The sequence below is a fragment of the Schistocerca cancellata genome, chromosome 4 (genome assembly GCF_023864275.1).
Source record: "Schistocerca cancellata isolate TAMUIC-IGC-003103 chromosome 4, iqSchCanc2.1, whole genome shotgun sequence".
Lineage (NCBI taxonomy): Eukaryota > Metazoa > Arthropoda > Insecta > Orthoptera > Acrididae > Schistocerca > Schistocerca cancellata.
The window spans coordinates 690,994,277-691,011,273 of NC_064629.1; the positions used below are offsets into that span (position 1 = coordinate 690,994,277).

The window sequence follows — 16,997 nt, forward strand, 5'->3', positions numbered from 1 at the left end:
CGTTCGCATTGACGGCATTTTAAAGAGTGGACGTTACATTTCAGATGTGTTACGGCCCGTAGCTCTACCCTTCGTTCGATCCCTGCGAAACCCTACATTTCAGCAGGATAATGCAAGACCGCATGTTGCAGGTCCTGTACGGGCCTTTCTGGATACAGAAAATGTTCGAGTGCTGCCCTGGCAGCACATTCTCCAGATCTCTGACCAATTGAAAACGTCTGGTCGATGGTGGCCGAGCAACTGGCTCGTCACAATACGCCAGTCACAACTCTTGATGAACTGTGGTATTGTGTTGAAGCTGCATGGGCAGCTGTACCTGTACACGCCATCCTTGCTCTGTTTGACTCAATGCCCAGGCGTATCAAGGCCTTTATTACGGCCAGAGGTGGTTGTTCTGGGTACTGATTTCTCAGGATCTATGCACGCTAATTGCATGAAAATGTAATCACATGTCAGTTCTAGTATAATATATATGTCTAATGAATACCTGTTTATCATCTGCATTTATTCTTGGTGTAGCAATTTTAATGGCCAGTATTGTATTTGCTAAAGAAATACAGTAACTGAAGTTGGAATAACTGTTGAGCTTTGTGTAATTTCACAGAATTAATAATGCACAAACTCGCTTAATCAATGAACATAGGGACTAAATGTGAAGTAAATCTGGAATTTTGTGTAATTTGTGTGAAGCAAGTTTTTGGGTCTCACCTTTTTTCTTGCTCTTAAATAAATTAAAGTTGCTCTGAGTTATTTATTTATGGAAGTAGTTACAACTTTAATAATTAATGAATCTGTTCATTTTATTGCAAGTGAATGTTAATCTATAAATATTAATTGAAAAGAATCAGCTGAAATCAGGTCAGGTCCAGGCCCATATTTTGTTTAACATTGACTGTCACTGCCTGTAATGAAGAAATAACTTAAACAAGGTAAGGTATTTATGAGTGGTGATTACTAAAGTGTCTTTTATGTGTGAAAGCTTACATTGTTAGTGAAACTGTGCATATCCGTTATACTATATGTCTGCTTGTGTAAGGGGCCATTGCAGTTCTGTGGAATAGTAAGACAAGTTTAAGTTCCAATAAGATAAAAGTTTACAGATTAATTAAATGAAAGGTGTTTTTAATTCTATGCCTTGTTAGGCTGGCGACCGTTATTATTTCACTTAATTAAATTAATTGTTTAAATCATTCATCACAAATTTCGATACGTAACTTTCTGTTCTTTTATGCCAAATTCATTTTCGAGTCCGATAGGCAAACATCTTTAGGCTTTTCATGATCAAATCTATAAAAATCCTCCCAGGGGGTAAGACTTCCTTCATCTAAACACCGCATTTGGTAACCAAACTTTAAGCTAGTATAGCTGAAAGGTGCAGCTGCGACGCATTAATGACAGCGTCCGGCAAATAAGTTTTCTGTAATTAACAGATCATCATTTTTATGACAAGCTCTATAATAGCATCAAAATTTCAGCAACAGATTGTGGAACCTGTCACTTTTGTACGTCTTTAAACACAACTGGATAGACCACTTTAATGCCAGTGTGACTTTGAATGATTCAAAGGCTCCACCATAAAAGGATGCGAATGTGCCCAGGAGGGCCATTGCGAAACCCCCAGCGGTTTGCTCCACCCACTTGTTGCAGGTGTAAAAGACGAGCAGCATACATACCACTTTTGCCTTGCTTTACCTCAGCTCGGTCAAAAGGCTGATTAATATCCAACACCTGAAAGAGAATTCCCTCGGCTGTCATGGAAGATTCTGCGATCTCAGTGTTACTTCATGCGACATGAAGTATTTCTCGTAGTGATCCAGAACCGGGAAATAATTGCTTAGTTTTTTGAGAATTCAACAAGAAAAATTATCAGTGCTCCATGCACTACGGACATAATTGACAAGCGCTCCGCCATGAGTTGTAGCAGGGCATAACACACATTCCTCTAAATGGCTCTGAGCGCTATGGGACTTAACTTCTAAGGTCATCAGTCCCCTAGAACTTAGAACTACTTAAACCTAACTAACCTAAGGACATCCCACACATCCATGCCCGAGGCAGGATTCGAACCTGCGACCGTAGCGGCCGCGCGGTTCCAGACTGTAGCGCCTTTAACCGCTTGGCCACCACGGCCGGCACACACATTCCTCTAGTAGTGGCAGATGACACAGGTATTTTTTCATTGTAGATTTAATCAGCTACTGGAACTTGATCCTAAATTCTAATCTGATTCAAAAGGTAATTGGGTATATTTTCCATTTTAAAAATTCTGTGTCTTCCTGTATAAATCCAGTTTTACTCTTATATTTGCATTCAAGCTCGTGTTCGTGATAGTGTCATATTACACAGCATTAAATGTAGTACAAAGGTATAGATACTACCGACTATTGTTATCTAGCTTGTAGCTTTAAACCAGAGGATAACGTAAATAAAAAATAAATAAGAAATATATTATTTTGTTCAAACAGACATCCAAGGCATCAGCCATATGAGTAACAATATATGGCGTCTTTTTGCTGCTACAAGTTTAAACGAGAGAGGAAGATTTTCATTACATTTTCGTATTCTTAAGGTGGCAGTTATTGGAGCTGCAGTTTTGGACGAACTGATCTAGTACTCAAGCAACGATCTAGTTGATGCAAAAGATGTGCCACGTAGGTCACGCCAGAACACTGAGCATTTAATGACAACAGATCCATCTGATTTTTTTATATGTATAATGAAATGGACGTTGATTAGTGGAGATTAGCAGTATTATGATGATATCTAAAAGTGAGCTTCGGGGTTAAACATTTCCATTCTACTGATGAGTCAACGTCAACATCGTCACTGCATGTAACATTATTAAGATGTCCGGGATTTAATCCAAAACACGGAAACACAATCTGGTAATTAGGTAGGGGAGAACGAGGCACATTTTGGCGGATTTCTTTTCGGATATTTTAAAATTTTTTGGTTAGATTAATGATGTTTAAAATTGTTTAGTCTTACAACACGATTTTAAATTATAGCTTGGTATATATGCTTCTAACTCAATCTTACATTTAAGAGTGCAAAATAATTATACTGTATATAGGCTCAAGCCGAGTGTAAAAACGTGCCTCGGGTATGGGGTAAGTTTACGCACCTATGGGGGCGCGTTTGCGCATATCATAGAACACAATAACGAGTAAACGAAACACACCACTAAAATTTTTAAACATGCTTTATTTGCAGCAGACAGAATTACATTTTTACTTCCACCAATTAGCATGGTTAAAATGCAAAAATTTTACTGTCAGTAAACGAATTTTTCACTCACTTCAACCTGTTAGCATAATACAGCCTACATGCAGGTTTGAATGTTATTTAAAACCCCATTCATCATTGAGAGAGCTACAGTTTATGCACACACAAAATACGTTTCCTATGGTGAAACCGTTGTGAGCCCACCTTTTACATTCAGGCACTTGACCCATTCTTGACTTCTTTTCGGTTGGTTGGATCGTTTCAAGCAGTAAATACAAAAGAAATTTTCGTCTCTTCGTCAATCTGCCGCAGGTTCTAAGAGAAAGGAGGAAGGACTGGTTGGGATATTTGTTGAGATGGAAGTGCTTTCTAGCAGACGCTTTGGAAGGACTAATATGTGAGAGGAAATGGAGTTCAAGGAGGACATACGAGATTATAGACGACATAAAGGGAAGCGGGAATTACGTGGACCTGAAGAGGATGGCAGAAGACGGGGAATTATGGGGAGTGATCACATGAAAAGCAGCCGTTGGACAGAACACTGATGGTGACATCAGAAGTGGGCTTACCCACATGTTATTTTGTTCTTGCTATTAGAAATTTCTTCTCCTTATCAGTCTTTGCTTTCACAGAATTAATTCATTCTGCTTGAGATTCATCAGATTCAATCAGCTTTTTGTAACAGTTTTTACCTTTTACTCTCCCATGCCTTCATTTTTTTAGACTGTGTTTCCAACTGACGTCGTCTTAAAGTTTCCTTGACTGAGGTACTATTTAGGGTGGCAGTGCAAAATAATCCTTATACGTGCCCCAACAGAACTGCATAAACGTGCCCCACCACCATGTTTAAATTAGTTTCGAAGCTATAGTAGTAATTTCCAAGCTATCAGTTTATACAAACGTACTTTGCGAAGTAGGATAATCTCCTGTAAACGGACATCCGATCCGGGTAAGTTCAGCCGCCGATTTGCAAGCCATATGTCAGGTGACGCTATAGTGGACGCCTTGCATGTTGATGAATATGAAATGATGAGGACAACACAACAGCGAGTCCACAAGCGGAGAAAATCTCCAACACGGCCGGGAATTGACCCTGGGCCTGCTGCATGATAGGCAAACACGCAACCACACAGCTAAGCAGGTGCACAAAGTGCAAAATAACCTCTCCACTTACCACGAGATTTTGTCAACATTACGGGCGGCACCAAACAGCTACTTCTGTGAAAACTAAACGGTCCAGGACGGTGTGCAGTCCTCGCGAGTTCACTCCCTACTTTTACGGAAAACATGTTTGGTAGCTACTTGGCTGTGACGTCATCCGAGGCACAGCGCATACAGGCGTTTGAGTAACGCGGACAGATTGATATCTCTGTGGGGAATGTCTCCTCCGACTACCTCTCTGGCTGTATATGGGCGCAATGGACGGCCTAACGGAACATCTGCTATCATCTGCTCTAAGCACAGGTAGCAGCATCTACATGCACCTTTCTTGGACATGTAATGATTAATATCTCTGACGTTTAATAATTTACAATATTTTTAATTTTTGTATGAATGTAGTAAAATTGTCTGTAGTTCCTGAAAAAGTTTTAGCGCAACTGCATTTTAACTTTACCGGCTAGAATTTTTAGAACGGTACCAACAGCAGAACTTGACCTCTGAACTGACTCTTTTAGATTCGTTGTAATGATTGTTATTTACAGTAAAGTCTTGAGAGTCGGTACCGTTGTATTGTTTCATCAATGTAATCTAGTAATGTAATTAGAACTTTCTATCACAAATACAAATGATACTTAATCTATTATGAATAGGGACATTTTTATATGAGTATTTGAAGATGGTATCTGTTCTTCCGGACATGTTCTTCCGGACATGTCCGAAAGAACAGATACCATCTTCATATAGTTAAGGCTAACCGGCCATTGACCTTCTTCTGTGCGGATGCACACGCATTGCCCGAACTCTTACGGGACTCGGTAAGATTGTCTGCCGCGAGTAATGAGTGTAATGGGCAGGGGCACTGCGAATGTAGTGTGTGGACATTAAGTTGGGAATGTGGGTCTCACGGGGAGCTTGTAAGGGATAAATCCCTGCAGTCGCACTATCCTCTGTGCCGTCGGTGGCTCAGATGGACAGAGCGTCTGCCATGTAAGCAGGAGAGCCCGGGTTCGAGTCCCGGTCGAGGCACGCATTTTCAACAGCCCCCGTTGATGTATATCAACAACTGTCGGCAGCTTGGTGTCTTGATTTAATTATCATTTCAGGGACATTTTTGTTCCAAATTTAGTTTTTAGTAAATAACTTGAAAACTAATAGAGGTAGCTTAATGGAGTCACATAGTTAATGTTTTTATATGAAACTGAAGCTGCACACGAATTTTTATCTTTCTGATTCTATAATTTAACGCCTTCACTTTTTCGTAAAAACACCGATTTTGACCAAAATATTGCCCGATCAAGTTGAGACTTGTAACGTTTGATTGTGACATATTTGCACGTTCAGAACAATTTTTTGCTTTCTAGCTTTATTATTTAGTGCCACTTATTTTTTTTTCTTAAAATAACATATTTAGCGAAACATATTCACTACATCATTCTGGGGCTTCACAATGTTAGTATTAATATACTGAAGCATACACTGACAGAGTCTGGAAAAGTTATTTTAATTTTTAATTTCAATCTCGGATTATGACACAATACTTTGTATGCTACAGACTGGCGCGTTACGCTGACGTGGCTCTAGTAGTAGTGAACTGGGTTGACTCCCGGCACTCGATTGCTTCTGTATCTTTCACAATGATACAGTGCTTGTTCCGCCACAAAGCGAATACTGCCACTGCCCATGGTCATTCTGAACACAATCTGTGATGGTCAGTTGTCTCGTTACTGGTGAGAATCCACATAGCTATCCTGCTATCACAGGCATTGTACAAGTGTCGGTGTGGGAATTTTTCAAAATATGATATCTCGTAAACTGTTCGCACTAGAATCCTGCAACAAACACCACTGACATTCTAACTTACCTACTTTTAGTTTCTTAATGTTAACAGACATTGTTCCATATAAAAAGTGACTATAGCGAGCCCGGGTGTGAATCGGACGTTCAACAAAGCTCCGATCCCCCTTGAAAATGTCCTCCGCAGATGGGGATGAAACGTCGGTTTTTCAAGTAAAAGCCCGAAATATTTTATTAATATGATGTAGCAGTTCTCAGCGGTGAACGGTTGTCTCCGATGTGCAGCGGCCGGCCTCACTCGCGGCTTAGTGAGTCTGTGCGCTTTGCAGCTTACAGCTGTCAGTATTACGTAGGAACAGTTTGAATAGTAGAAAACGCCGTGATGTCTCAGGCATGTAGGAAAGAAACTTTGAATTTCACTTTAGATGGAAATTATATTAGACCTACTTCCTTTGATGTTGAAAAGTTCTTAGTAGAAGAATTTAAATTGAATTTTGACGATATTTTTGCAATGCCGATGTCAGCAGCGTTTGTTTTTTTCAAATTGAAGACGCAGAACTTTATGAGAAAGTAGTAGAATCGTGTGGAGTTAGTCTAAATTTTGAACTTCGTGATGGCAATACTGGTGATGTTAGTGTTTCACATTTTGGATTTGATATCAGAGCTGTCAGAGTTTTTGAGTTGCCGTTTGAAGTGCCTGCCGAATATATTAATCAAGCAGTCTCGAGCTGTGGGAAACAATAGGGTAGAACGGGTCAAGTGCGCGCCCAAGTCATACCGAAGGAGACTATAGATACTGCGGAGTTGTCCCTGACCTCACCGAAATCTACACAACGTGTGACGAATGTTTCAAAAGCCAATGTCCCAGAAAACACTAAGGTAGCTGCTGTCACTGGGCAGGAACTACCCACCCCGATATCAATAACACTCACGAATGGCAATGTTAATACAAGTGACATTCCAATGGAGACCACTGAAACAACGGGGGCGTACTTGAGCAGACCACAACTCACAGAACCTATGGCGAAAGCCCCAGTCACCAACATCCCAAATCACTCGAATGTTTCTGAAGCAGTATCTGCTGACGATAACATTTCTATGAGGACCAGGAAACTGCAGCGGACCCTTCAGGAACTCCACCAAAAAGCCGTTCCCCTTAAAAACACAAAAAGCAAAGGCTTGTACATGAAGGGACTGAGCAAATTGTTCAGATTATGCGTGCAAAGGCTAAACAAGCAGCTAAAAAATCAATGAAGGGTCTGTAGGGACCTCTGCCCAAAATCCTTCAGTACCATTCATCAAAAGTGCCTCCACCTGTACTACACTACTGGCCATTAGAATTGCTACACCACGAAGATGACGTGCTACAAACGTCAAATTTAACCGACAGGAAGAAGATGTTGTGATATGAAAATGATTAGCTTTTCAGAGCATTCACACAAGGCTAGCGCCGGTGGCGACACCTACAACGTGCTGACATGAGGAAAGTTTCCAACCGATTTCTCATACACAAACAGCACTTGACCGGCGTTGCCTGGTGAAACGTTGTTGTGATGCGTCGTGTAAGGAAGAGAAATGCGTACCATCACGTTTCCGACTTTGATATAGGTCGGATTGCTGTTTATCGTATCGCGACATTGCTGCTCCCGTTGGTCGAGATCCAATGACTGTTAACAGGAAGGTAATACGGAACGCCGTGCTGGATCCCAACGGCCTCGAATCACTAGCATTCGAGATGACAGGCATCTTATCCGCATGGCTGTAACGGATCGTGCAGCCACGTCTCGATCCCTGAGTCAACAGATAGGGACGTTTGCAAGACAATAACCATCTGCACGAACAGTTCAACGACGCTTGCAGCAGCACGGACTGTCAGCTCGGAGACCACGGCTGCGGTTACCCTTGACGCGGCATCATACACAGGAGCGCCTGCGATGGTGTACTCAACGACGAAACTGGGTGCACGAATGGCAAAACGTCATTCTTTCGGATGAATCCAGGTTCTGTTTACAGCATCATGATGGTCGCATCCGTGTTTGGCGACATGACGGTGAACGCACATTGGAAGCGTGTATTCGTCATCGCCATACTGGGCGTGATGGTATGGGGAGCCATTGGTTACACGTCTCGGTCACCTCTTGTTCGCATTGACGGCACTTTGAACAGTGGACGTTACATTTCAGATGTGTTACGACCCGTGGTTCTACCCTTCATTCGATCCCTGCGAAATCCTACATTTCAGCAGGATAATGCACGGCCGCATGTTGCAGGTCCTGTACGGGCCTTTCTGGATACAGAAAATGTTCGACTGCTGCCCTGGCCAACACATTCTCCAGATCTCTCACCAACTGAAAATGTCTGGTCAATGGTGACCGAGCAACTGGCTCGGCACAATACGCCAGTCACCACTCTTGATGAACTGTGGTATTGTGTTGAAGCTGCATGGGCAGTTGTACCTGTACACACCATCCAAGCTCTGTTTGACTGAATGCCCAGGCGTATCAAGGCCGCTATTACGGCCCAAGGTGGTTGTTTTGAGTACTGATCTCTCAGGATCTATGCACCCAAATTTCGTGAAAATGTAATCACATGTCAGTTCTTGTAAAATATATTTGTCCAATGAATACCCGTTTATCATCTGTATTTCTTCTTGGTGTAGCAATTTTAATGGCCAGCAGTGTAAATTGAGCCACATCACAGGTGCACACTTTCACTGCCTAAGTGAAAGTGTGACTCAAGCGGATCAGACAGTGAGACGCGGCTGTGTGTCAGATACATATTTTAACTGCCAACGCATGCCTGGCATTGAGAAGAGCTCTTAAATCAACAATGCTCGAAATACTGTGCCCCACCTTCAAGCCTACAGAACTGCAACCTTGAATACAAACATTAAGCGAAGTTGTCTGAAGAAGTATAGTCTGTATTTTTTTATATGCCGCCGATATCGACTTTGCCTTACTTCAAGAAGTAAAAGACATTGAATTAAATGACATAAATTGGTATAATACTGTTGTTAAAATCTGTAGATGGAAATGAAATAGGGACAGCGATGGTAATAAGTGAGGGCACTGTCGTTAACGACATTGAGTCTCTTTCTAATGCTAGAGGCATTGCTTGCACAGTCTATAAGACGAGGATCATCAATATATACGGACCGTAAGGAGGCAGCAATCGACGTAATAGAGCACAGGTTTTCAAACACGAAATTGCTCCCCTATTTGTTATGTGTCATGACAATATCATATTGCGAGACACTTTAACTGCGTTTTTGATCCCAAAGAGCAAGGCCCCAATTTCAGTACGTCCATAGAGTTAGCATACATAGTGATAGAGTGTAGGCTGACACGAGTGGGAGATTAAAAACGGCGACGCGCCTGGCTTTACTTTCATTGCGAACACTTCAGCGAGCCGTTTACGCTGGATATACATCTGTTGCAACTTGAAGAACAGAATATTGCAGACCGAAGTGTGGCCTACAAGCTTTTCCGGCCTGCTGTGTACACTGATGAGCAAGAACATTACGATCATCTACACAATAGTAAGTCGAAACGAGGCCCCCGGAAGTAGACAGCATTCCATTAGAACTACTGACAGCCTTGGGACAGCCAGGCCTAACAAAACTCTACCATCTAGTGAGCAAAATGTGTAAGACAGACTAAGTACCCTCAGAATTCAAGAAGAATATAATAATTCCAATTCCAAAGAAAGCAGGTGTTGACAGATGTGAAAATTACCGAAATATCAGTTTAACAAGCCACGGCTGCAAAATACTAACACGAATTCTTTACAGACGAATGGAAAAACTGGTAGAAGCCGACCTCGGGGAAGATCAGTTTGCATTCGGTAAAAAAAAAAAAAAAAGGGAAATGTCGTGTGGCTAGGGCCTCCCGTCGGGTAGACCGTTTGCCTGGTGCAGGTCTTTCGATTTGACGCCACTTCGGCGACCTGCGCGTCGATGGTGACGAAATGATGATGATTAGGACAACACAACACCCAGTCCCTGAGCGGAGAAAATCTCCGACCCAGACGGGAATGGAACCCGGGCCCTTAGGATTGACAGTCTGTCTCGCTGACCACTCAGCTGCCGGGGCGGACTGGATTCGGTAGAAATGTTGGAATACGTGAGGCAATACTGACCCTACGACTTGTCTTAGAAAATAGACTAAGGAAAGGCAAACCTACGTTTCTAGCATTTGTAGACTTAGAGAAAGCTTTTGACAATGTTGACTGGAATACTCTCTTTCAAATTCTGAAGGTGGCAGGTGTAAAATACAGGGAGCGAAAGGCTATTTACAATTTGTACAGAAACCAGATGGTAGTTATAAAAGTCGAGGGACATGAAAGGGGCGCAGCAGTTGGGATGGGAGTGAGACAGTGTTGTAGCCTATCCCTGATGTTATTCAATCTGTATATTGAGCAAGCAGCAAAGGAAACACAAGAAAAATTAGGAGTGGGAATTGTAATCCACGGAGAAGAAATAAAAACTTTGAGGTTCGCCGATGACATTGTAATTCTCTCAGAAACAGCAGAGGATCTGGAAGAGCAGCTGAACGGAATGGACAGTGTCTTGAAAGGAGGATATAAGATGAACATCAACAAAAGCAAAACGAGGATAATGGAATGTAGTCGAATTAAATCGGGTGATGCTGCGGGAATTATATTAGGAAATGAGACGCTTAAAGTAGTAAATGAGTTTTGCTATTTGGGGAGCAAAATAACTCATGATGGTCGAAGTAGAGAGGATATAAAATGTAGACTGGCAATGGCAAGGAAAGCGTTTCTGAAGAAGAGAAATTTGTTAATATCTAGTATAGATTTAAGTCGTTTCTGAAAGTATTTGTATGGAATGTAGCCATGTACGGAAGTGAAACGTTGACGATAAATAGTTTAGACAAGGAGAGAATAGAAGCTTTCGAAATGTGGTGCTACAGAATAATGCTGAAGATTAGATGGGTAGATCACATAACTAATGAGGAGACATTGAATAGAATTGGAGAGAAGAGAAATTTGTGGCACAACTTGACTAGAAGAAGGGATCGGTTGGTAGGACATATTCTGAGGCATCAAAGGATCATCAATTTAGTATTGGAGGGCAGCGTGGAGGGTAAAAATCGTAGAGGGAGACCAAGAGATGAATACACTAAACAGATTCAGAAGGTTGTAGGTTGCAATAGGTACTGGGAGTTGAAGAAGTTTGCACAGGATAGAGTTGCATGGAGAGCTACATCAAACCAGACCCTGGACTGAAGACCACAACAGCAACATAGTAGCTGATATGTTCACCTTTGGCAAAGATAACATGGAAGCAATAAGACCTTGGTAGGTCGCTGGAGGGAGTTGACACCGCATCTGCACAAAGAAGTCACCTAATTCCCGTAAATTCCGTGGAGGGAAGCGATGAGGCCTGACGCCACGTGCAATCACGTCCCCGATGTGTTCTATCGGGTTCAGATCTGGCTAGTTGGAGCGCCATCAGAGCAACTGGAACTCGCCACTGTGTTCCTCGAACCACTCCATCACACTCCTGGCCTTGTGACATAGCGCACTGTCTTGTTAAAAATGCCACTGCCGTCTGGAAACATGGTCGTCGTGAAGGGGTGTACGTGATTTGCAACAAGTGCACAATACTCCTTCGCCGTCATGGTGCCTTGTACGTACTGCACTGGATCCATGGATGCCCACGTTAATGTTCCCCATAGCAAAATGGAGCCTAGACGCTGCAAACTTGTCTCTGCCCCTTAGCACATGTGTCAAAGAGCTGTTCACCTGGAAGATGACGGATTCGCACTCTCCCATCGCTATGATGAAGAACGTATCAGGATTCATCAGACTATGCAACGCTCTGCCACTGCGTCAATGTCCAGTGCCGGTCGTCACCTGCCTAGTTTGATCGTAGTTGTCGATGTCGTGGTGTTAAGATTGGCACATACACTATGTGATCATATGTACCATGACTTACAAGTTCGTGGCGCCCTCCATCGGTAATGCTGGAATTCAGTATGGCGTTGGCCCACCCTTAGCCTTGACGACAGCTTCCACTCTCGTAGGCATACGTTCAACCAGGTGCTGGAAGGTTTCTTGGGGAATGGCAGTCCATCCTTCACGGACTGCTGCACTGAGGAGAGATATCGATGTCGGTCGGTAAGGCCTGGCACGAAATCGGCGTTCCAAAACATCCCAAAGATATGCTGTAGGATTCAGATTATGACTCTGTGCAGGCCAGTCCATTACAGGCATGTTATTTTTGTGTAACCACTCTGCGACAGGCCGTGCATTATGAACAGGGGCTCGATCGTGTTGAAAGATGCAATCGCCATTCCGGAATTGCTCTTCAACAGTGGGAAGCAAGAAGGGGCTAAAAACATCAATGTAGGCCTGTGCTGTGATAGTGCCGCGCAAAACAACACGGGGTGTAGGCCCCCTCCAAGAAAAACACGACCACACCATAACACCATCGCCTCCGAATTTTACTGTTGGCACTACAAACGCTGGCAGATTACGTTCACCGAGCATTCGCCATACCCACACCCTGCCATCGGGTCACCACATTGTGTACCGTAATTTGTTACTCCACACGACGTTTCTTCAGTCGTCCAATGTTTACGCTCCTAACACCAAAGTCGGCCGCGGTGGCCGTGCTGTTCTGGCGCTGCAGTCCGGAACCGCGGGACTGCTACGGTCGCAGGTTCGAATCCTGCCTCCGGCATGGGTGTGTGTGATGTCCTTAGGTTAGTTAGGTTTAAGTAGTTCTAAGTTCTAGGGGACTTATGACCTAAGATGTTAAGTCCCATAGTGCTCAGAGCCATTTGAACCTAACACCAAGCGATGCATCGTTTGGCCTCTACCGGTGTGATGTGTGCCTCATGAGAAGCCACTCGACCATGAAATCCAATTTTTCTCACCTCTCGCCTAACTGTCATAGTACTTGCAGTGGATCCTGATGCAGTTTCGAATTCCTGTGTGATGGTCTGGATAGATGTCTACCTATTACACATTACGACCCTCTTCAACTGTCGGCGGTCTCTGTCTGTCAACAGACGAGGTCGACCTGTACGCTTTTGCGCTGTACGTGTCCCTTCACGTTTCCACTTCACTATCACATCGGAAGCAGTGGACCTAGGGATATTTAGGAGTGTACAAATCTCGCGTGCAGACGTATGATACAAATGACACCCAATCATCTGACCACGTTCGAAGTCCCTGAGTTCCGCAGAGCGCCCCATTCTGCTCTCTCACGATGTCTAATGACTACTGAGGTCGCTGATACGGAGTACCTGGCAGTAGGTGGCTGCAAAATGCATCTAATATGAAAAACGTATGTTTTTGGGGGTGTCCAGATACTTTTGATGACATAGTGTACGTGGGTCGTCGGCTGCGGAGGCCCATCGTGGGCCAACGTGTTGGGTGGGCTATGTGTTCAGACACACTTGTACTCTGTTTCTCATGTTGCACACGAAACGAATGGGCAAGCGAAAATTTTTATAGAAGTCAAAATGAACGATGGAACCGTTTTAACCACCCAACATGAAATTAAATGGTTCAAATGGCTCTGAGCACTATGGGACTCAACTGCTGTGGTCGTAAGTCCCCTAGAACTCAGAACTACTTAAACCTAACTAACCTAAAGACATCACACACATCCATGCTCGAGGCAGGATTCGAACCTGCGACCGTGGCGGTCGCGCGGTTCCAGACTGTAGCGCCCAGAACCGCTCGGCCACTCCGGCCGGCCAACATGAAATTAAAGAAGGAATATACTGACATTTTGCACAACTTTTATTCCCAAATGTTGTTGATAACAACGCACGGGCATAATTGCTCCGAAATTTTCGAGGGAAATTTAGTATTACAGCAACTCACAGCATGATACCGGAGATTGATTAAGATGGTATCATGGTGTAATAGCACTTAGTCCGGAAAAAAAAAATTGCCTGGCCCTGATGGCATACCTGCAGAGCTTTACCAGGCCTTCCAGGCGCAACTGACACGTAAACACCTAAATTTTCAACATATAACGAACTTATGAATCCTTAATCGAAACCCCAAAATATTTCTCGGAATGGACGGTTGTGCTCATTCCGAAAAGCCCACACAGTTTTTCTCTCGGAAGCCTACGATCCATCACACTACTTAACAAGACTAGAAGAAAATCGCCCACATCCTTGCACAAAGCCTCAAGAGGATAATACATGAGGTCACCGGAGACTGTAAAACTACTGTAGGCAAGGAAACATCTACCCTCCACGCCGTGTGTCATTATACAGACATTATAGCAACAGCGTACGTTCTTAAACTTATATGTGCAATAATGTCGCTAGAGTTTTGAAAAGGCGTTTGAAATGGTCAACCATAAGTACCTGCTGGAGGTAATGAGCGCAAGAGGGTGTCCACTACGGTTCCTCAACACGAAATATAGAATACTAAAGTATACGTCATCAAGAACTATGATTAACGGTTAGTTATCGAGGAGTTTTGATTTCAGTACTTCAGCGATGCAGGGCTGCCCAATGTCGATGGTCTTGTTTTCCATCGTTATTGAAACTCTGCTCACCACTTTACGACAAAAGCATCGATGATTACGCATACATGGCCAACTGCCTGCAAAGCGTACGTCGACGATTTAGGTCTCTTGCTAAAAAACTAAAATGACGAACAGATCGCACTACAAATTATACGCAGTATGCGAATTGGCGTCGCGTGCAAAACCGAACAAGACGTAATTCACGTATAATGAACGTAGGATGAGGACTTCCCATGCAAAACATCGGGGAAATAAAAGTGGTCTCCCACATGCATACGTTAGGCACTGAGTATAGATGTAACATAAAACACACCATCGCTGCCAACTACATACGCAAATGTGCTCCAGTCCAGGCACACGGCATTAGGAAGCTGGATAAAGTTCAGACAGCAGGAGTTGCAAATACGACCATAATATTCAAATTGAAATATGTGGCCCACGTGTTACCAATACCTAAAGACGTAGCCACGAAAATAATGTCGACAATACACCGCAGACATATTTTCTAAAATTTGACATTCTCTCTCTTTCAGCATAAAATGGAGGACTAAACCTCACTGACGTCAGTTTTAAATCGCAAGCTGTATACCTGCATAACACCTTCAAGCTGTGGGCAAAATTGCCCATTAGTTTACCGTCCATTTGCTGAATGAGATCACACCTGTTAATCTGAACCCGCCCGCAGATGTGCAGCACATTCCAAACGGGTTTTATCATTTTAAGCAATTATTAATAGACTTTGGTTACAGCTAACTGAAACTCACCGCTAAAAGTACGGCAAAAGTGATAGATATATATCAGAAATTAAGAGAAGACAAGGATGGAAATACGATAGAAGAGAAATACCCACATTACAACTGGAAGGAGATTTGGAGAAACATTAGCCACCAGACTTTACTTTCGGATGGGAAAGCGACGTAGTACGAGACCGTCAACAGAAAAGTACCTGCCAACTCCAAACTTTACGCCATGCACCTAACAGAGTCCCTGCTGTGTGCTTCTTATGGCTTAACGAGTACTGAGGAACACGGATTAGTGTGTGCAAAGGTATAAGACGTCTGGAAAACGATTAGGCAGAAGTTAGCCTACATATCCACGACAGCACCAAAAAGATCACACAAGTAGAATTTTTATACCCAGATGGAGTTGCATACCCGGTCACGAGGACAAATGCCGCCAGTTGGCTCAAGAGACATTCTATCCATTACATCCTGACAGCAGATACCACATGCAAGGAAGATTTGGCTATATCTTACAACGTAGCATCACAAAAAAAAAAATGAAATGATCGTATGGCATTGCTGATCAGAAGGACCCATCCGGGGAATTTCGGCCGCCGAGTGCGAGTCTTATTACAGTCGACGCCACACTGGGCGACTCGCGTGCTGGTGATGAGGATGAAATGATGACGAAGACAACACAACACCCAGTCCACGAGCGAAGAAAACCATTCAGCTAAGCAGACGGACGCAGCATCACAAACTACCCAAGACAAAGAAATATAAGGAGATTTTTTTGAAATATACATTTGTGTAAGGCTGAATCACTATTTGTGTTGCATACGGAACAGTGCGTTTATCGTTTATTTATTATTTAATTTTCCATCTTAATCTTGATCGTTATAGTCTTCAGAAAGAACATAGACAAGTTAATAGTAACAGAATGAAAGTTACTGCGTTTAGTATTACACCATGCAGTACACCTAAAATACGTAGATAGCATAAGAAAAGTTCAGTCCTATTCATTTTATAACGTGTACTTCATTCTCAAAAAATTTTTAGTCAAGAGAATGACATTTATTTGCAATATGTGAAGAGTTTTCAGTTATAATGAATGTGTCTCCTACACTCGTTATTAACTTCCTAATGTGAGGATTGCCAGAAGAATAATAGAAAATACGCAGCCTCATGAAAGGCGAAGAAAACACTGTACGGTAACGGAATGCCAAATAGGTTATTTTCATTTCAAAGACACTAAAGCCTAAGCCGTAGAAGGGGCATTTGAAGAGGGCAAGGAGGGGCTGAAGGGGAGGAAGGAGACCCTACAAAAATAGATAAAAATAATGGATAACACATCTACCTAATAAGAAGGAGACCGCAGATGAAGTCCCGACCTTGGCACAAATTTTAATTCATTACCTCAGCTTCTATCCTTATAGAAGATAAAGTTGAGACTCAATATGTCTCCTAGGAGTGAACATTCGAGGCACCAACAGTGCACATAGTTTTCTGTGCCGAAGTTCTGTAATGACGGCCTGTACACACTCTCGTAATATGCCACACTTACCTGACAGCTC

At 43.0% G+C, this 16,997-nt stretch overlaps 1 non-coding gene across 1 annotated transcript; it reads left to right on the forward strand.

Annotated features, from left to right (window-relative positions):
- Positions 1-5,337: 5,337 nt before the first annotated feature.
- Positions 5,338-5,412, forward strand: Trnat-ugu (transfer RNA threonine (anticodon UGU)). Its single transcript has one exon. It is a non-coding gene; the product is annotated as a tRNA-Thr (tRNA).
- Positions 5,413-16,997: the final 11,585 nt, after the last annotated feature.